At 36.3% G+C, this 13,237-nt stretch overlaps 1 protein-coding gene and 2 long non-coding RNA genes across 9 annotated transcripts in view; 2 read left to right on the forward strand and 1 right to left on the reverse strand.

Moving 5' to 3' along the window:
* The window catches only part of si:dkey-28g23.3, a 198,238-nt gene that overhangs the window by 57,928 nt on the left and 127,073 nt on the right, over window positions 1–13,237 (reverse strand). The gene's annotated exons all lie outside the window — the stretch shown is intronic.
* Window positions 1–13,237, forward strand: part of prkd1 (protein kinase D1) — a 124,186-nt gene that overhangs the window by 38,766 nt on the left and 72,183 nt on the right. The gene's annotated exons all lie outside the window — the stretch shown is intronic.
* On the forward strand, window positions 2,749–9,239 carry LOC147839957 (uncharacterized). Its single transcript, XR_015513467.1, has 3 exons — window positions 2,749–4,916; window positions 5,080–7,567; window positions 8,068–9,239. It is a non-coding gene; the product is annotated as an uncharacterized LOC147839957 (long non-coding RNA).

Genomic DNA, 13,237 nt, shown 5'->3' on the forward strand with positions numbered 1-13,237 from the left:
TTGATTCATAACATGCAAGTCAATGGGTAAAGCTACATATATAGGCAAAACATTACCCATACTGACTGACTGTTTACACAGTTCACGCTCAGGACCATTTACAATGGCTGTGGATTGAAAGTAATTATGCTCAGTTTTTTAAACAGAAGCTATGGAGTTGTGTAGATTTGCTGTATATCTTTTCACTCTTGAAGTGCTGATTGGCTTGAAATTTATCAATAACCAAATTCACATCTTGGATAGTCTAAGGATGAGAATTAATAAAAGATTTTCAATTCTGCTGGAACTATCCACCAAAAAGCAATTGATTTCTGCTGAGTGGTATAATAGGTGATCTAACAGAATGTTAACTTGAAATGGAGCTTGTAGAATAAATGCTGTGAAAATATGGTTTCTATATTACTACTAGAAATATAGTGTATATAAGTTTCTACTTGAAATAAAGCGTTTCCCAAATCCATCATTCCGACGAACAATCGCAAACTGCATCGCAGACTTGTATGCTTGTAATTACACCTCTAGAGCTGATGTTATAAGCATAGTTCCTGGATGTGTTCTATTCCAAGTTATCCCCCCCATGCCCTATTCCTTTCGAACGTTCCATCATTCAAAGTTGGAATCATTAAAAAAAAAGCATTAATGTCATCTCTCTTAGGTGCAGTTTAGTTTCAAATATTTTTGCAGTTCAGTTTTAGCAATCTTTACATTGACAATTGCGTTCCCTTTTTAATGCACTTTGAAAACATTGATGCCACTTTGAACGCAGCCGAGGCTCATGATGAAAGCTATAGGTGACCTATTATTTAAAAACAGAACTTAGGTTTGGTCTCTGAAGCTTGTGGAAACAAAAATATATAGCAAACGTTAATGCTTTTAATTTATAATAGGTTATTTACTAAGAAATGTATCTGTACTGTATATGACATGGGCCTGTTGTTTAGAACATTTCTGCAGTGGTTTGAATGTGTCGTTGTAAAAGCAGACTTTACTATGCATCTTACTATAATAGTTCAGCTGCAAGTTATGTCGTGGTTTGGGAAACACACCCCTGTTCATTAAAAAGTGGCTTATATTTGTTTTTCCTCACAAAAGTAACTATAGAAGACTTGAAATATAAGAGAAGGGAGCATAGGTAAATATAGTTTTACCTATCTTCAAAATTGGTCCTCTGCCAGGACTGGGTGATTAATCGAAAAGCAATCGAAATCCACATTCAGAACCTATAATCGTTCTAATCTTTCCAGGTCAATTTTTTACATTACTTTTCCTAGCTCTTTTTTTTGACTGTTCTTTTTAGGCAATGTGTGTTTAGATTTCAGTTGTTCAATGTTGATGTTCAATAAACAATCAGAGATAGTAGATAGTGTGCGTTTCTTTCAACTATTTTAAAATCAAGTATGCACCCTTCATTTTAATATAATATGTGAGCATATTTACAGTACATAACTTGTCAGTGAACTATAAGGGCAAAAAATAAATAAATAAAATAATCATTCATTATTGTAATTGAGTTAAATTTGAGATTTAGATTTTAGGCCAAATCGCCTAGCTAGGCATGGGCAGGTATAAGATTCTGACGGTATGATAACCTTGGATATAATATCACGGTTTTACAGTATCACAATATTGTAATTACTGCTCTAAAACTATTTATATTTTAAATGTCTGGGTAAAAAAAAAAAACTTTTTCCCCTTTGTACACAATATATTTTAATTTGGGAAACATTTAAAATATTTTGGAACAGTAAACATATCAGGCTAAATGAATTATTGACTTCTGCTGTCTTCATCTTTTGGGATCTTTTCTGCTGAGATACTGCTGTCCTAAAAAACTAAAACATTTTTTAAAATCTTATTAATACCTTAGGAATGGTATAGCAGAAAATTTTGACGGTTTTAAAACCTTTACTTTTCGAAAACCGCGGTATACCTTGAACACGCCCATGCCAACGCCCAGCCATATCCCCTGCCTTTAACCTATTTAAGTATGAACATTGAAAGCGTTGGGTGTAGTTGTGTTAAATAAGCATTCTGATAAAAAATGAATATGGCGTATAGTTGTTTTTTCCTTTAAAGCATTTGGAATAACATGAAGGTGAAAGTCAAAGCTGAAAACATGTGAACTCACAAGCACTTAAGAGTAATGATAAAGTACAAGCCTTCTCTGTAGATTCGCGTTCTCAGAAATGGCATAACAGTGACAACACAGAAGCCAAATTGTCACCACCCCTTTTAAATGCACAGAAGATGGCATCTGTAAAGTTATTAATATCTTTTTTTTGCAAAATGTGTTTTCTGTTTCGTAAGCACCTGTTTCTGACACATCCTCAGAATGTTACTAGCTCCAAAAATATTACTTATTGTGCGCATCTTGCAAAGTTTGTGACAAGACGCGAGGTGTTGACAACAACATAATTTCCCACCATTATCAAACGTTGTTTTCTTCCCAAATTTCCTTCCCTCCCTTGTGGCTCCCTAGTTTATTCGGTGACACAAGTGCAGAGGTTGCAGTCTGTTGTGTTTTAAGACATGCAGGTGTTAAAACACAGAGCCGTATTTTGATAAGCATAACAACAACAAGCATCATGTGACGCTTAACAAGAAACACCTTTTATTTTAGACCTGTCATTGCCAGTATGAGTTTTGGAAAACAGAAGTTCTTGTTTAAATGTATTTGACTTGAAAAAATGCGACCTGCAACCTGAGCTCCTTCAACGCCTTGTATACACGTTTTCGGATTGGGAGGCTCTCTTGAGGATAAGCACTCTGAGCATTTAACACGTTAAATAGTTCGATGTGAGATGTCGAATAAGTGTGTACGAGGTGAAGGTGACATTGTTGTGCAGACAGTCTCCAACAATGGCGTGCATATATTGTTTGGGAGCATGCACTAGGATGTGCTAGTTGGATTGGGGGGGGGGGGGGGGTGTTTAGTTTTGTCTATGAGGAGTAGTACTGTGCTCTTTTACAGATGTTTATATAGAGAAGAACATGTAGTTCAAACGCAAGCACAATTCAGACAACATGTCACTTTGTGAATCACACTTCACTTCTTTCTCTTATTGTTACATACAGGGCAAGTCTGATGTGTGACAACATGTGTGACAACAGATGAATATAATCCCAACAATAGAACTGTTCAGTTGGTTCATATGTTACATTCCCCGTTGTATAACAAATACGGATTCATCTTTAAAGCAACAGTGACAATCATTCACACAAACATCATGTTGTTTCAAACCTGCACTATTTTCTCTTTTCTGTGGAACACAAAAGGAGGCATTTTAATAATGTTCTCAATGGTCTATTCAGTGTAATTACAATGAATGGGGATTGGTGCTTTTAAACTTCAAAACTGATGCAAAAGCTCTATAAAATGTCATGAACATATTAAAGTAATCCATGTAACATGCATGCTATAGTCGATGTGTTATGATAGCTTTAGATGACTTGGAGTCATTGAGTCAATACGTTCACATGGACACCAATAATCTGATTTAAATATGATTAAGACATTACTCTTATTAAGAGTCTACCATGTAAACAGTGATTTCTGATAACCTTAGTCCAAATAACGTCTTAATCCAACTAAACAGAAATCAGATAAGGACATGTGGAGCATGCCTATTTTAGTCTCATCATTGAAGTGCAGTAAAGACATGTACACACCGCAATCAAACTATTACCGTCGTGTAGGATTTTCACTGCATTTTGTGACAGGGTATTCCATAAACACACGGCTGTTTGACACTATTCTCTGCAACGAGTCAGTAAAGGACCACAGACACCCGCATCATGAAATCCCCAGTATCAAATTCCATTAAAACAACTCTCTTCCACCAGTCCTTATTTAATACGCGCATCCAATGCCTCAGTTTGCCAAGGGGGACATGCATAAAATGTTTTTGAATTAATAAATAATGGCCAAACTGCAGTTAAAGTCGAAAAATTAAAAATGAAACACCCGAAATTACATGAAACTCTGGAGGAAATGTGGATCGTGCTGTGATGCAATGATGTTAGAATTATGTGCTATAACATGTAAAAAGGGGATCATGAAAGAAACATTCAAAAAGCAACTAATGTAAACACTAGGGATGCAAGTTAGCCCATGGTTTAATACATACCTCGGTTTTTTTAACACGGTTTTCGGTTCTGTTCGGTTCTCATGGCTTGACACGTGTTTTTTTTTTTATTAATTTTTTTTTTTTTAAGTTAAAGGTTAAGGTTAGGGAAAAAAATAAAAACGATTATTTTGCAATACTCATTTTGTTTTACTTAAAAGGCAAGAAAAGTACTCTAGTTCCCAGTGTATTGTATAAAAAAAATTAACACTGAAATCTCACAGCTGCTGGTAGCCCATGTACAAACTGGGGAACACTTACATTCCTACATTTTGAAAGTAAACATGTGAAGTTAATAAAGATAAATTGGCCATTTCAAATAAACATATTTGTACTTAAGTAAACATAAAAAAATCATCTTAATTATCTTGGTGCTGAAAAAAATGTGAGACTGTAGTCTGTAACATGGGTCGAGTGCTTTTATAAGATGACAAAAGTCCGCATCTCCAATCACCCAAAACGGCTGCAAATCTTTAGCAATAAACACCCGCACTGCCTTTGTTATTTTTATGTGTCTCTCAGAACCAGTTGGGTATGTTTGCTGGAAGGATTTAGCGAGGGACTGTTGCTATTTGGAGGACTTTATTACCTTCTCTGCTATCCTGCCTTCAGTGATATTGCTGGGTGATGGCGCTGCAGATGTGCAGTCATGGTTTTAAGTGTAAAACAATGCTTGCACACAGTTATTTTTTGTTACCATTTTTTATTTTATTGACATTATACTTGCCGGCAAAACCAAAATGTCCTCACATTCCAGTGTGGAATGATGGTTAAGCGCCCCCTAACTTTACAGTAGGGGTGGCCAACCCTGTTCCTGGAGATCTACATTCCTGCAGATTTCAGTTGCTACCCATATCAAACACACCTGAACAGGCAGGTATGTTTGATATGGGGTGCAACTGAAATCTGCAGGAAGGTGGCTCTCCAGGAACAGGGTTGGCCACCCCTGCTTTAGAGCATAGTAATTGGATATTTACTCGCGGGGAGGAGTTTTCTCATCTCAGTTAATAGACTTAAAGACACACATTTGGGAAAATATAAAACGCACATAAATTATTTAATTGCAAAACCGAGAAAACCGCAATTCACAAGCGCATATTGAACCGCGGATATTAAACACCTTAAACATATTATTGTCTTATTTAGATTAAGGCAAATAATTTGATTACTGATGTTAAAGAAAACTTTGACCAGTTTAGAACTGAATTGGATATGTGAGCATGTTTACATGCCAACCTGTATGTTAATAACTACCAAAAATCAAATGAAATGCTAATCAATTGAAATACAATTTATCAGTTTACATTATGCTAAACAATAGCCTGGCAATGCAAGTAAAGTATCAAAATGTCAGTGGGAACTGCCTTGTATTTGAAGTTTCTATGATTGCATCTACGATGTCCAATATTATTATCCAGTATTTTTAATGTCAAGAAACATTTTTGAATATGTCCTCCTTCCCTATATTTAAAGTTACCATTAAGACAGTTCTTGTGCTCTCCAGTAAAACTCAAGTTAAGGTCCACAAATGGGCAAACATTTCCACATTTAGCACAAGTACAGTTAAAGTCAAAATTATTAGCCCTCCTGTAAATATTTATTCTTTTTCAAATATTTCCCAAATTATGTTTAGCATAGCAAAAATTGTTTTCACAGTATGTTCTATAATATTTTTTTTCTGAAGAAAGTCTTATTGGTTTTATTTTGGCTAAAATAAAATTTTAATGAAATGAAATAAAAAAAGTCTAAAGGTCAATATTCATTCATTCATTTTTTTGTCGGTTTAGTCACTTTATTAATCTGGGGTCGCCACAGACGAATGAACCACCAACTTATCCAGCAAGTTTTTCGCAGCAGATGCCCTTCCAGCCTCAATCCATCTCTGGGAAACATCCACACACACATTCACTCACACACTACAGACAATTTAGCCTACCCAATTCACCTGTACAGCATGTTTTTGGACCGTGGGGGAAACCGGAGCACCCAGAGGAAACCCACGCGAACGCAGGGAGAACATGCAAACTTCACACAGAAACGCCAACTGAGCCGAGGCTCGAACCAGTGACCTTCTTGCTGTGAGGCGACAGCACTACTTACTGCACCACTGCTTCGCCCCTAAAGGTCAATATTATTAGCAATATTTATTTTCGACAGTCTACAGAACAAATTTCTGTATATAATGATTTTCCTAATTACCCTAACCTACCTAGTTACCCTAATTCACCCCTTAAATTGCACATTAAGCTGAATACTAGAGTCTTGAAAAATATCTAATAAAATATTATGTACTGTCATCATGGCAATGAAATTAGTTATTAAAACTATTATGTTTAGGAATGTGCTAAAAATCTCTCTGTTAAACAGAAATTGAGGAAAAATATACAAGGGGCTAATAATTCAGGAGGGCTAATAATTCTTACTTCAACTGTAAACATACTCATATGGTTTTGTGAACATGATCAATTTATTCACTAAATCATCATTATATTTCTTTTTACACTGGTTTCATAAAAATGAAATGGAATGAAAAATGTTTCTGCAGATTATGAAAGTTTCTAAAAAATTGTAATTTTAAAACTGTTCAATGAAAGTTGTTCATGGAACTCAAAATGGCTCTTCAGTAGCATTTCTCTGAGAACTCCTAGTATTCACTAGAGTTGTCAAGCTTGTCAGTAAGTATTGACAAATTCAGGTCTGTTCTTCAAGCTAAATTATTCATACGATTTCACTCTTTGAATATACCACATTAGCTAAATGGACCACTTTGTAATATTTCTAAGATACTTTTTGGCAATTTTTTGTCCTCCCTCACTTTGAATGGGGCAGCAGGGTATTTTTCAAAAATCACTTTTAGTGTTCCATATAAAAAGGTAAAATATCTTTGAAGGAATGCAAGGAACAGTAATAATAATTGAAACTTGAAGTAGGTGAACTGTCTCTTCAAGGACAAGATGTTCTACTCTTAAGTTGACCTTGGAAATCAACTTTAGCTAGTCGCAACTTCATTTGTCCTCTTTGCTTTGCTGCTTTGTTAGGACACAAATTAAGGTCTTAGCCAGAGAGCGCTTTAAGTACAGCGGAGGACAACAAATGTATCTTGAGCTGTGAGGATCAAGGACCACCATCAGTCAGATCTCAACAAGTCATGAAAGGTGGAGGAAAAACTGCTTGACCATGAACCAGTTAAAAGACTTTAATAGAATGCCGTAATACAGTGTGAAAAGCTCTCTAACAAGTGAATGTGGTGGTTAAAAGTTTGGTAGTGCTGAGATTTATATGTATCGAAACAGATTGGTAGTTTAAGACTTTGATATTGTCTTGTTATAAACAGGTAGCAGGATAAATGTTCATACTGTTCAAGCTAATAAGATGCTGCATTTCTTTTATAATTAAATATCTTAAACACATTTAGAATTTTGTAAGATTTCCAAAAAATAAAAGTGGTTGACTGGTTCGACAGCTAATTACGATTCATTCATTCATTCATTTTCCTTCGGCTTAGTTCCTTTATTCATCAGGGGTCGCCACAGCGGAATCAACCACATGATTACTACTAGAATATAGGAAATTTGAAAGGCATCATATAAGGACTGTTCACACCAATAGCCATACCTTTAAAGATAATCATAATGATGCATCTGGGCAAGAAGGTCGCTGGTTCAAGCTTCGGCTGGGTCAGTTGGCATTTCTGTTCGGAGTTTGCATGCTCTCCCTGTGTTTGCATGGGTTTCCTCAGGGTGCTCCGTTTTCCCCCATAAGTCCAAAGACATGCGGTATAGGTGAATTGGGTAAGCTAAATTGTCCGTAGTGTATATGTGTGAATGGGAGTGTATGGGTGTTTCCCAGTGGTGGCTTGCAGCTGGAAGAGCATCCGCTGTGTAAAACATATGCTGGATAAGTTGGTGGTTCAATCCCGTGTGGTGACCCCTGATGAATAAAGGGACTAAGCCGAAAAGAAAATGAATGAATGAATGAATGATGCATCCACAACAGTAGACAAAATCAATCTGTTTAGTGTAACTGATTGCTACAGTTTTGTTGTCCACCTTAACACTCAGTCTCTTTGAATCTGATTGGCTGTTTTTATTGTTCATGAACAAGAAGAGTTATCTTCTATCAACTATAGTGTTTCTTTGTGCTGTTCCTATAATCCATAGCTGCGTCCCAAATGGCACATTTTACACTATGTTTTTAACCACTATGTACTTATACATTTATTTATCAACAGCATAGTATACAGATGTAGTGTCATCCCAAATTTAACACTAAAGGGTTTTTTACTAAGCGAAAATGTAAAGAGTTTCCTAGATGACGTTTGACGGTTGCCGGATTAGTGAAATAAATGACCAAAGTACCAAATAATACCTGCCATGAGTATAAATGCATTCACCATCGGGAGGCGTTATAAACACTTTCGTAGGAGAATTTTGCTTTCACAATCCAAAACAAATAATGTAATGTGCAACATGTGCACCCGAAAGCTCTGCCCCTTTCACTACCTGAGCAATACAGTGGCTGTTGAGTGGGTGAAGTGTCCAACATTCCACACTTTATTTTGCCGGTTGAATTAATGCATTATCCGGGTATTTCAAGTGCACTTATTTCTAGAGTTTTCAGTGTGAATGCGCTACTTACACTATTTATACTACAAAATGGCGTAGAAAAGTGCATAAGTGTGCCATTTGGGACACACCTTAGGTCTAAAATCTGTGGTTTTGGATCGTTGGTTTGACATACTGTATTTACAGACAACTGATCCTCGGCCAACGCAATCCACTGTTGTGTCGGATGAAGTTCTGGCAGTTACTGAAGGTTTAAGACACTTTCCTGCATTGTGCTATGATAAGCGTCAAACCAAGAAGCAATAGAAGTGTCGAATCTGATGATGCAAAATCATCGCAAGTACTTGAAACCACCACAGGGAAATGTCAAAACATTTTTTGTGGTATTATTTTTATTTAAGGCACATTGTGAGCAAACTTACCACTATAGATAGTTTATGTTAGCCATGATGTATTGTTGTCCTGATCAGCTTTTTTTGTCCTCGAGTCATAGTCGTTTGCTGAAGTATCCACCGATACCGAAACCCAATCCAATACTTTTATAGTACGTAAAAAAAAAAGAATAAGGAAGAGCAAAAAAAAAAAAAAAAAGATCCAGGGTGTTTTTTATTTTTTATTTAATTCACCTCATTTCTTAATTGAACAACTCTGTTAATGAACACAGAGCACTTCTGTGAGGTAGCTTGCACAATCAAGTAATAAATGACATCAATTCTTCACTTTTGGAATTTAGTGCATCAGTAAATCTAATATAAAAACAAATAGCACCTCAACTTAAAATACCTTGCAGGCAATCCCAAGTTTACATATCTCACAGTTTGTTTTGACAATGTTGTCGTCATCAATTTTATAATACCTCCAAACCGCAGACATGCTCGCGCTTTCTGCTTCAAACTGCTTCCGTGCTCTACTTTGCCGGCATTTAACCAATAGTGTCTCAGCAACAAAGTGATGTCATACCACACGCGTCGCTGTTTCTATGTGTCAGTCAAGAAAGAGGTCTAAATCTGTACCACTGCATAACTATTGGTGTGTTAAAAAACAATGAGAATATATATTCGAGTCCTGATCAAGAGGTAACATCCGACTCAGATTGAGTCTGAAACCGCATGATCAGGCCCGATTTCTGATCTTATGATCAGATTTGGACATCCCTATTATGAGGTAGGATTTCAGAATGTGTGTTATAGTAAATGTGTCATGAATGGATGATTTTAAATGCCGAATGAGTTTTGTTGCTTGTCTGACAGGTTTGACAAGCTACAATCGTTTAGAATTAGTAAACATCGCACAATGTGAGCTGGCCTTTAGTCAGTGTTTTAAGTTTTTCTTTTGATTCAAGAAGCTGATGATATTTTTAAAAGTGATACACTGATACTTAAAAAAAACACTTCTTATGTTTAACATATGAAAAAACACACCACCACAAAACTAGCAACAACAAAAAGCAGCAACATTATGACCTGATCTCAGTCGGTGGAAGAAATGAAAACTCTCTTTACCATCTCCTGTTCTTTCTCACATTGACAAAAGTCCTTAGTGCTATCAAGGGGCTGCCTAATAGACTGTGAATCCATTAGTGCTCTGGATTATCAGGCTTAATTAAAGTGATAGCGCCTTTGTTTGAAGTTTGCACCTTTTTGCATTACCGCTCCTCAAAGTGTTCTTATTAATCAGCGGGGCTGCCGCACTCTTCATGCTAAGTGCTAACCGATCCATTGCTCAGTCCATAGCATAGATAGCGGCTGGCAGATGAGCATAGCTGATGATGGCTGTGCGGAACAGCTACTTGTGTTTGATGAGTGATTTCATGTCAGCCTAATGCATCCATCATGAGTCTAAAGCAAATAAAACGGCAGTTCTCGACTCGGGTCCTGGAGACTCAACCGTCATTTTGTATGTTTCGATTATCTGACACACACAGTTCAGTTCATGGAGCTCTCTGCTAAAAAGCTGTAATCTGTTGATCTGTGTGTTAACTCTTAGACTTTTTATTCTTTTTCATAATTTATTTTTGTGATCATTTTTACTGCAATGCAAACATTTTAATGAATTGTTAGTATTTAATCCTCAGTCGCTATTATAAATCTTTTTTATTCCAGGTAAAAAATTGTCCAAACATAGGAGTTTCCGAACAAATAAATTCAATTAAATATATTTGTTTATTTAAAATAATATTAAATTACAATATTTCATCACAGTGCCATTTAAGCTAAAAGTGAAACATTCGATGTTAACAGGTCAAAATAGCAATTATTAAAAATATAGATAATTTGTATTATATCTTGGCCCTTATTTCAGATTTAGCTAGTCAAGCAAATAGAGGTTTTTTTCCTCCAGTTTTGTGCTTATGAGCAGTGTGCGAATTATAAATTAACGATCAGGGGGTCAACTTTTTCGGTAATAGTTTGGTAATACATGCTTCAGTGAATCAAATTTATGAATGTATTTTAATTACTTCTAATTTATTAATAAAATGTATGCATTTTTGGATATTTAGTCGCTATTATAGAGGTTACTGTAAGTCAAGCTATACAAATGATGTGTCTAATTTGTCTTTTTTTAGGCTACATGCTGATATAAACACCTACTTTACAAGAAATGTGTTTTGTGAACATTTAAGATTTCAGCCTGTTGAATGATGTTTTTCCTATCATTGATTGGCACGATTAAGCTTTCACAATGGTATGAACCAATATAGGGGGTTAAATGTTATTTATATTATTTATTCATTCATTCATTCATTCATTCATTTTTCTCTTCAGCTTAGTCCCTTTATTAATTAGGGGTCACCACAGGGGAATGAACCGCCAACTTATCCAGCATGTTTTTTATGCAGCGGATATCCTTCCAGCCACAACCTAACACTGGGAAACATCCATACACTCTTACACACACTACGAACATTTTAGCTTCATTCATTTCACCTGTACGCATGTCTTTGGACTGTGGGGGAAACCGAAGCACCCGGAGAAAACCCACGCAAACACGGGAAGAACATGCAAACTTCACACAGAAATGCCAACTGACCCAGCCGAGACTCGAATTAGCTACCTTCTTGCTGTGAGGCGATTGCGCATTCCACTGCGCCACCGCGCCACCCCTATATTATTTATCATTTATAATATTAATTATTAATATCTAAGATCAGAGATCAGAGAAAGCTATTTCTTATTATTAAAGGTCTGACTCTCTCATACATTCATTTTGATGTCCTTCAGGGGGGATCAAGTGTTAATTGGGTTGTTAACTGTTGTCTCTGACCATCTAAGACTGACATGATTTAAAAAAGAAGGAAGATTTTGTTTATTATGTAAACAAACTGCAATTTAAAGGGTTAAAAACGTTTAAATGAATTCGTTAATGGTAGTGTTGGTAAAGAAATATTTCAGTCAAAGTGTAACATTAACATATCTTCTTTTATGGTGGCATGGCGGCACAGTGGTTAGCACTGTCACCTCACAGCAAGAAGGTCACTGGATCAAATCCTGACTGATCCAGTTGGCATTTTTGTGTGGAGTTTGCATGTTCTCTGTATTTGGGTGCTCTGGTTTCAGCCACAGTCCAAAGAAATGGGCTATAAGTGAATTGAATAAACTAAATTGGCCGTAGTGTATGTGTGTGAATAAGTGTGTATGGATGTTTCTCAGTATTGGATTGCAGCTGGAAGAGCATCCACTGTGTAAAACATATGCTGAATAAGTTGGCGGTTCATTCCACTGTGGTGACCTCTGATGAATAAAGGGACTAAGCTGAAAGAAAATGAATGTATGTTCTTTTTATGTGGATCTACATGCAACTTTTATGTTGGCACACAAGGGTTAAACAGATAAGGCATACCCATATCCCAGTATTGGACTTGAGACCCACTTGAGTAAAAAGATAGTGAAGCCAGGTTTAATAAGTCTCTTTGAAAATGTGTATAAAAATTGTGTATTTTTTTGTTCACACTGAAATGGGCTCAGAAATATGTAGTTTTCAACACAATTATACATTTACATTAGCTAAGATGTTATATCTGAATTATAGATATTAGCTTATATGGTCATCTCCCCAGCACTGGTCCTTCTATGCGAGTCTTTCTTGTTGCTTGGCAACTGATTATGATTGCCTGTGAAGTACTTATCTGAGTGCCATTATGATGACGAGAGCCATGTGTGGTGGGGTCACGCACTCACACACACACACACACACACACACACACACACACACACACACACACACACTGGGATGAGAGCTGCACACAGCCTATTGTTGAGCAGCTGTTCTGGAGATTATTCAAAGAGCTTTCATTAACATGAGATACATGACAGCGTGCATGTGTACGTGTGCGCGTATGTCTGTTTTTGAAGCTTCATAGCGTCCCATTCATCTCCATTTTTTTCAACAGTGTCACAAATCCTCCTTTGGTGTTTCAGCCAATCAGATTGTAGTGGTATATAATGATATAGCAATGACATGAAACGTTCCTAGGGTAAGGCGGAGCTTTGCCCTTTCGTTTTATGGCATTATTGAGATACAATGCTCACGCTCTTCAATATGGAAATA

This window comes from Danio rerio, chromosome 17, assembly GCF_052040795.2.
Source record: "Danio rerio strain M-AB ecotype USA chromosome 17, GRCz13ab, whole genome shotgun sequence".
Classification (NCBI taxonomy): Eukaryota; Metazoa; Chordata; class Actinopteri; order Cypriniformes; family Danionidae; genus Danio; species Danio rerio.